The sequence below is a fragment of the Onychomys torridus genome, chromosome 8 (genome assembly GCF_903995425.1).
Source record: "Onychomys torridus chromosome 8, mOncTor1.1, whole genome shotgun sequence".
NCBI classification, from domain to species: domain Eukaryota; kingdom Metazoa; phylum Chordata; class Mammalia; order Rodentia; family Cricetidae; genus Onychomys; species Onychomys torridus.
In genome coordinates, this window is record NC_050450.1 from 46,366,041 (window position 1) to 46,371,608 (window position 5,568).

At 46.0% G+C, this 5,568-nt stretch overlaps 2 non-coding genes across 2 annotated transcripts; both read right to left on the reverse strand.

Annotated features, from left to right (window-relative positions):
- Positions 1–1,128: 1,128 nt before the first annotated feature.
- Positions 1,129–1,200, reverse strand: Trnae-cuc. The gene has a single exon. It is a non-coding gene; the product is annotated as a tRNA-Glu (tRNA).
- A 221-nt stretch (positions 1,201–1,421) lies between these two features.
- On the reverse strand, positions 1,422–1,527 carry Trnal-caa. The gene is made up of 2 exons: positions 1,490–1,527; positions 1,422–1,467 (listed from the first exon to the last, which is right to left on the reverse strand). It is a non-coding gene; the product is annotated as a tRNA-Leu (tRNA).
- Between the last annotated feature and the right edge of the window lie 4,041 nt (positions 1,528–5,568).

The window sequence follows — 5,568 nt, forward strand, 5'->3', positions numbered from 1 at the left end:
GAGGGCGCTCTGTACACGGCCAGGACGAGCTTGAATGTGGCCTGGTTTTGACTCAAGTTTTTTCACTGAAATCACAAACAATGTAGGAGGACATGCTAATGTCAATGTTCTTAGGTGTCTGTGTGAAGTAGCAGTATGCAGCTTTCAAATGGTAGGACGGGGAGATGGACACCTGTGGATATTTACCTAGCTATCATCTGTCTGTCTATCTATCTATCTATCATCTATCTATCGATCGATCTTTTTATTATCTGCCAATCACCTGTCATTTAACTATTATTCATTTATCATTTAATTAATTAAATTTTTTGGTTTTTCGAGGCAGGGTTTCTTTGTGTAGCCCTGGCCATTCTGGAACTGTAGACCAGGCTGACCTCGTACTCAGATTCACCCAACTCCAAGCACCACCACCGCCTGACTCATTTTATTTATTTTATTATTCATTTCTCATTTAGCTATCATTCATTTGCTAAGTGATCTGTTCATGCATCATATCTGTCTATTTGTCTGTCTGTCTATCTATCTATCTATCTGTCTATTTGTCTGTCTGTCTATCTATCTATCCATCCATCCATCCATCCATCCATCCATTCATCCATCATCTATCTTCTGTTTGTCTGTCATCTGTCTATAAATAATCTATCATCTGTCTACCTATCATTTATCTGTCTACCATCTGTTTGTCTATCTATCTTCAATAATCTATCCTCAGAGAAGCAAAGAATGTGACAAAATATTGACCAGCGTTGACTCTAGGTAAAGAGAACACCAGTGTTCGCAGCACTGTTTGAATTATTTCTATTTATTTTCTAACTAGAAAGGCAAACGCTGGCGGAGAGCTGCTGTGGGGCTACCCAGGGTGCAGCAAGGGGATGGGGATGGGGATGGGGATGGGAGTCGGGGAGGGGGGGGTTGGGGGTGCGGTGTGCTGCCTTGGTTTGGTCTGAATACACTGTATTTCAGAGTCAATGCCTGGCTGACTTGTTTGCTGTTCACAACCTCAGTACGGTTCTGTTAAAACAGAAAGTTAGTGAACCCGATTTCATTTTTTTTTCTTAAGTGAAGTTATTTAGTTTGACTTTTCCTAAATAGTGGGAACTTTTGCAAAATAAGGAAGAAAACAAGAACTTCCCTGACCGGGAATCGAACCCGGGCCGCGGCGGTGAGAGCGCCGAATCCTAACCACTAGACCACCAGGGAAGGCATGCTAGCGTGTCTCTAGCGCCACTACACTAGGTGATGAAACGGGTGACGAGCAACTACAGTTAGGCCAGGGAATTGGCGACTAGGCAACCTGGCGACTCACTGCAGGACCCGACAACGCCTGCAGCTAAGAAAATCTTACAAGGGAGGGACCGGCTCCAGAGCGGAAGAAAATTTTGAAAAAAAAAATAATAGCACACGAAAGAAAAAAAGGCATGTGTCAGAAGTGGGATTCGAACCCACGCCTCCATTCGGAGACCAGAACGCCCGTAGGGAAGGCTGTTGCCTTGAGTCTGGCGCCTTAGACCACTCGGCCATCCTGACACTTGAGAACCTCTCCTCTTTCTGCTTCTCCTGAAGCCTGAGCTATGCGTCATCTACACTGTCCCTCCCAGCTGGCTCCCGAGCCCAACAGTGAGCTGCACGCTGTCGCCGCCTGTAGGCCGAGAAACGCTGTGCCGGAAGAGACGCAGGCGGCATGGAGTGGCGGCAGCAGACCCAGCTCTCACCCTTGTTCCCCAGCAAACGCAGCCAGCGATCGGGATACAACCGGAGACCAGACAGACTGGGAGCTCAGTGCTTCCCTCTGAGCGACCTGGGTTAGGTGAGGGTCGCTCCACTCCCCCCACTTCTCCCTCCACGCAACCCCAACACTTCCCTTTGCCCTGGTGAGCTGACGAGGGAGATAATCAGTATAGCTATTCCACCTGCGAGAAAACCACCACCACCAGCCCCCCAAAACCACCACCAGCCCCCCAAAACCACCACCACCATCACAACAAGAAACTACCACCAACAAAACCACACTAGCCTATGAAAGGTAGAGGGGTCACTGCTGGGGAAGATCTCATTAAAACAATATCCTTTTGAAAAAATATTCTTCAAAAACTAATATACACAGACAGGATGTAGCCAACAATCCCATTACTCAGGTGGAGGCAGTGGGATTGGTTCAAAGTTACTATCCTCAGCTGTACAGTGAGTTCTGGAAACGTGAGACCTTGCTTCAAAAACGAAATGAAGCAAAACACTAACACATAACCCATTCAATCATGAGTTTTATGTACATAGACATTTTACTCAATTAGCGAATGATGCTAAGGCAAAGCATCCTGCCCTTGTTCAAATGGAGAGGAAGATTATTCTGTTCAGACTATCGCAGAAGCAGAGAGAAAGAGATTCTCTCTAATAACGCTAACAAAGACAGCCGGGGCTTGTAGCCAGGGAAATGGTGGCCTGCGAGAGTGAAATGTTCTTTATTTTTATTTTTATTGTTCCTTCCCGAGACAGAGTTTCTCTATTTAACAGCCCTAGCTGTCCTGGAACTAGCTCTGTAGACCAGACAGGCCTCAGACTCACAGAGATTTGCCTGCCTCTGCCTCCACCACCTCCGGCAGGTGGAAAAGTTCTTAAGAGCAGATGTCAAGGGCAAGGGAATTCCCACTAAACAGACCCTATGGAATTCTTCCAAAAGCCAAGCCAAAGACGTAGACATCAAAGGTGAGGGGTGAGGAACCTGAAAGTGACAGAAAGCTATCTCTAGGGTGAGGGAGTTCTCCATGGATTAATCCAGGAGGGTGGCTAATGCCAGATTCAGTTGGGGGTTAAGGTCTAGGCCTAGTCAAATAAAGGGCTCAGAGGAATTTAACTAACAGTTGGTTAATGATGGATCTGTAGGACACTAAAACCACACTGAAGAGAGTTTGAAGAGATTTTAAAAAGTAACCCATGTACCCAAATTAGTGGACGAATAAGTAAATACATGGTAAAGAGACTGCTTGCAGATTCCGGTGAGTTCATGTCCTCATGGTATGTGATAAGTAATGCTTGACGTTACTGCTTCTTCTTTGAAGCTGTCTTTTTTGCTTGTTTTGTTTTTAGAGACAACGTTTCTCTATATAGCCTTGCTGTCCTGGAACTAGCTTTTCAAACCAGGCTGGCCTCGAACTCACAGAGATCCTACTGCCTCTGCCTCCCCAGTGCTGGAATTAAAAGTGTGCTCTGCTACCACCAGACAAAACTTTTTTTTAAAATTCCAGATAAAAAAAATTTCATTATTATTATTATTATTATTATTATTATTATTATTATTATTGAGACGGGGTCTCTCTACATAACCCTGGATATCCTGGAACTCACTATGCATATAGGGCTTGTCTTGAACTCATAGAGATCCTCCTGCCTCTGTATCCCCAGTGCTGGGATTAATGGTGTGCATCACTGTGACTGGTGACCATACCTGGCTGTAGGAGATTAAAAAAAAAAACTTAATTAAAAAAGTTATATGTTGGGGGGTGGAGAGATGGCTAAGATGTTAAGAGCACTGACTGCTCTTCCAGAGGTCCTGAGTTCAATTCCCAGCAACCACATGGTGGCTCACAACCATCTGTAACGATATCTGGTGCCCTCTTCTGTCCTGCAGTCATACATGCTGTATACATAATAAATAAATCTTTAAAAACAAACAAAACATTGTATGGGTATGTGTCTGGGTGTGGGTTTGTGGACAGAAGTGCTGGTGCCCTCAGAGACCAGAAGAGAGTGTTGGGGCTCCTGAGCTAGCTATGAGTGGTAGTGATCTGTCTGATGAGTGCATGGGGCCAACTCTGGTCTTCTGCAAGAGCACTTTGAACTCCCAAGTCACTCTTCCTGCTCCACGAAGACAGTCCTTTAACATTTTTGGAGACAGGGTGTCACTCTATAGCTCTGGTTGGTCTAGAACTTGATATGTTAGATCAGGCTGGCCTGCAACTCACAGAGAGCCATTTACCTCCACCTCCTAGGTGCTTGGATTAAGGTGTGCATCACCACATGTGGTGATCATCTTTGGAAATAAAAACTAATGTTTTGTATGTATGTAACATGTGTGGGCACGTGTGCTATGGCTCATGTCTGTGGAGGCCTGAGGACAACTTTGTGGAGTCCATTTTCCCCTGTTACTCTTATGTAGGTTCTAGGGATTAAACTGAGGCCTCCAGACTTTCCTCGATGAGCTACCTCACAGTCTACAATGAGGGTCTTGTACACCGAAACAAGTCTCCCCAAACATCCATGTTCTAACTACCGGAATCCGTGAAAACTGCTTTCAGTAGCAAACACTTCGCAGAGAATTGTTTGAAGCATTGAGATGGGTTACCCAAGTGGATTCTGTGTTTGGAAGAGACAAAGGAAAGCTTGCCCTAAAAGGAGGCCATGTGACCTTGGAGTACAAAACTGAAGAGACATGGTTGGAAGTCAGGGGATGCTGAAGATACAGAAGGCGAGGAGAAAATTCTCCCCTCGGGCTCTCACTTGACATGTGGCCCTGTCAGCACTTTGGTGCTGGCCTTCTGACCTCCAAAACTGTAAGGAGTGAATTTCTGCAGCTGTGAGCTGTCAAGTTTGTAGTGATTTGCCATAGAAAAGCAGTCAATAGTGCAGGTGGCTTGGAGTGAGGTTTGAGCTCACTCCTGCAGCTGATCATGGTTGCTATTGTATCAGGCACTACCCTACATTCTTTGTAAGCATGAAGTGTATTAACTCAGTTAATCATGGAAGGCCAACTAGGCAGTCAAAGGAGTCTGGAATCCAAAGAGGGTAGCCAGAAACATAAACCCGGGGCCATCAATGGGTGGCCTGATTAGATCACCCCCAAAGAGCATATCTAAAACAGAGGCTTGCCAGGGCCTGAGCCTGGAACACTCCATCCTTTGGTAACAGAAGGATCCAAAGGAGAAGAAAAGCCAGCGAGGAGGGGGGAGACCAGGAGTAGGTGAAGTCAGAGAGCGGAGCTGAGGAGAAAGTGAAAGGAACGCAGTAGCAGAGGAGGGAGAGTTAAAAGTCTCCTGCAGTCTAGGGCAGAGAGGAAGCAGGATGGGCACTTCATTTAGCAACGCAGAGGTGCAGGCCTGTAATCCTGCACTTCAGATGTAGAGGCAGGAGTTCAAAGTCACCTTGGCTACATAGGAAGTTGGAGAACAGCCTAGACAACATGAAACTTTGTCTCAAGCAAAACAAAAAATAAAAACAAAAAAAAATTGACCTTGGAAAGCCCCGTTGCGTTTGCTTGATGGAAATAACTCCATCAGAGCCATTTGTAGATAACGCGAAGTGAAAGTCTGCATAGAATCTGGGTCACTTCCTGAAGGAATGTTGATAGTAGCAGGTTATGGGCTGCAGCTTGGAGGGTGGTCTAGCGCTTCACAAAGGGCTCTAGTTGACTTCTGGCGACGGATACTGCAGCTCGCGTGTGTTTGGTGGCAATTAAGAGGCAGAGATGCTAGTAGAGAAAGGAGCATTTACAGTAGGATCCCCTGACAATCATACAGTACTAGGGCTAACTACAATTCCCGGCAGGCTGTGCGTGGGGCGCACGGAGCGCAGGCG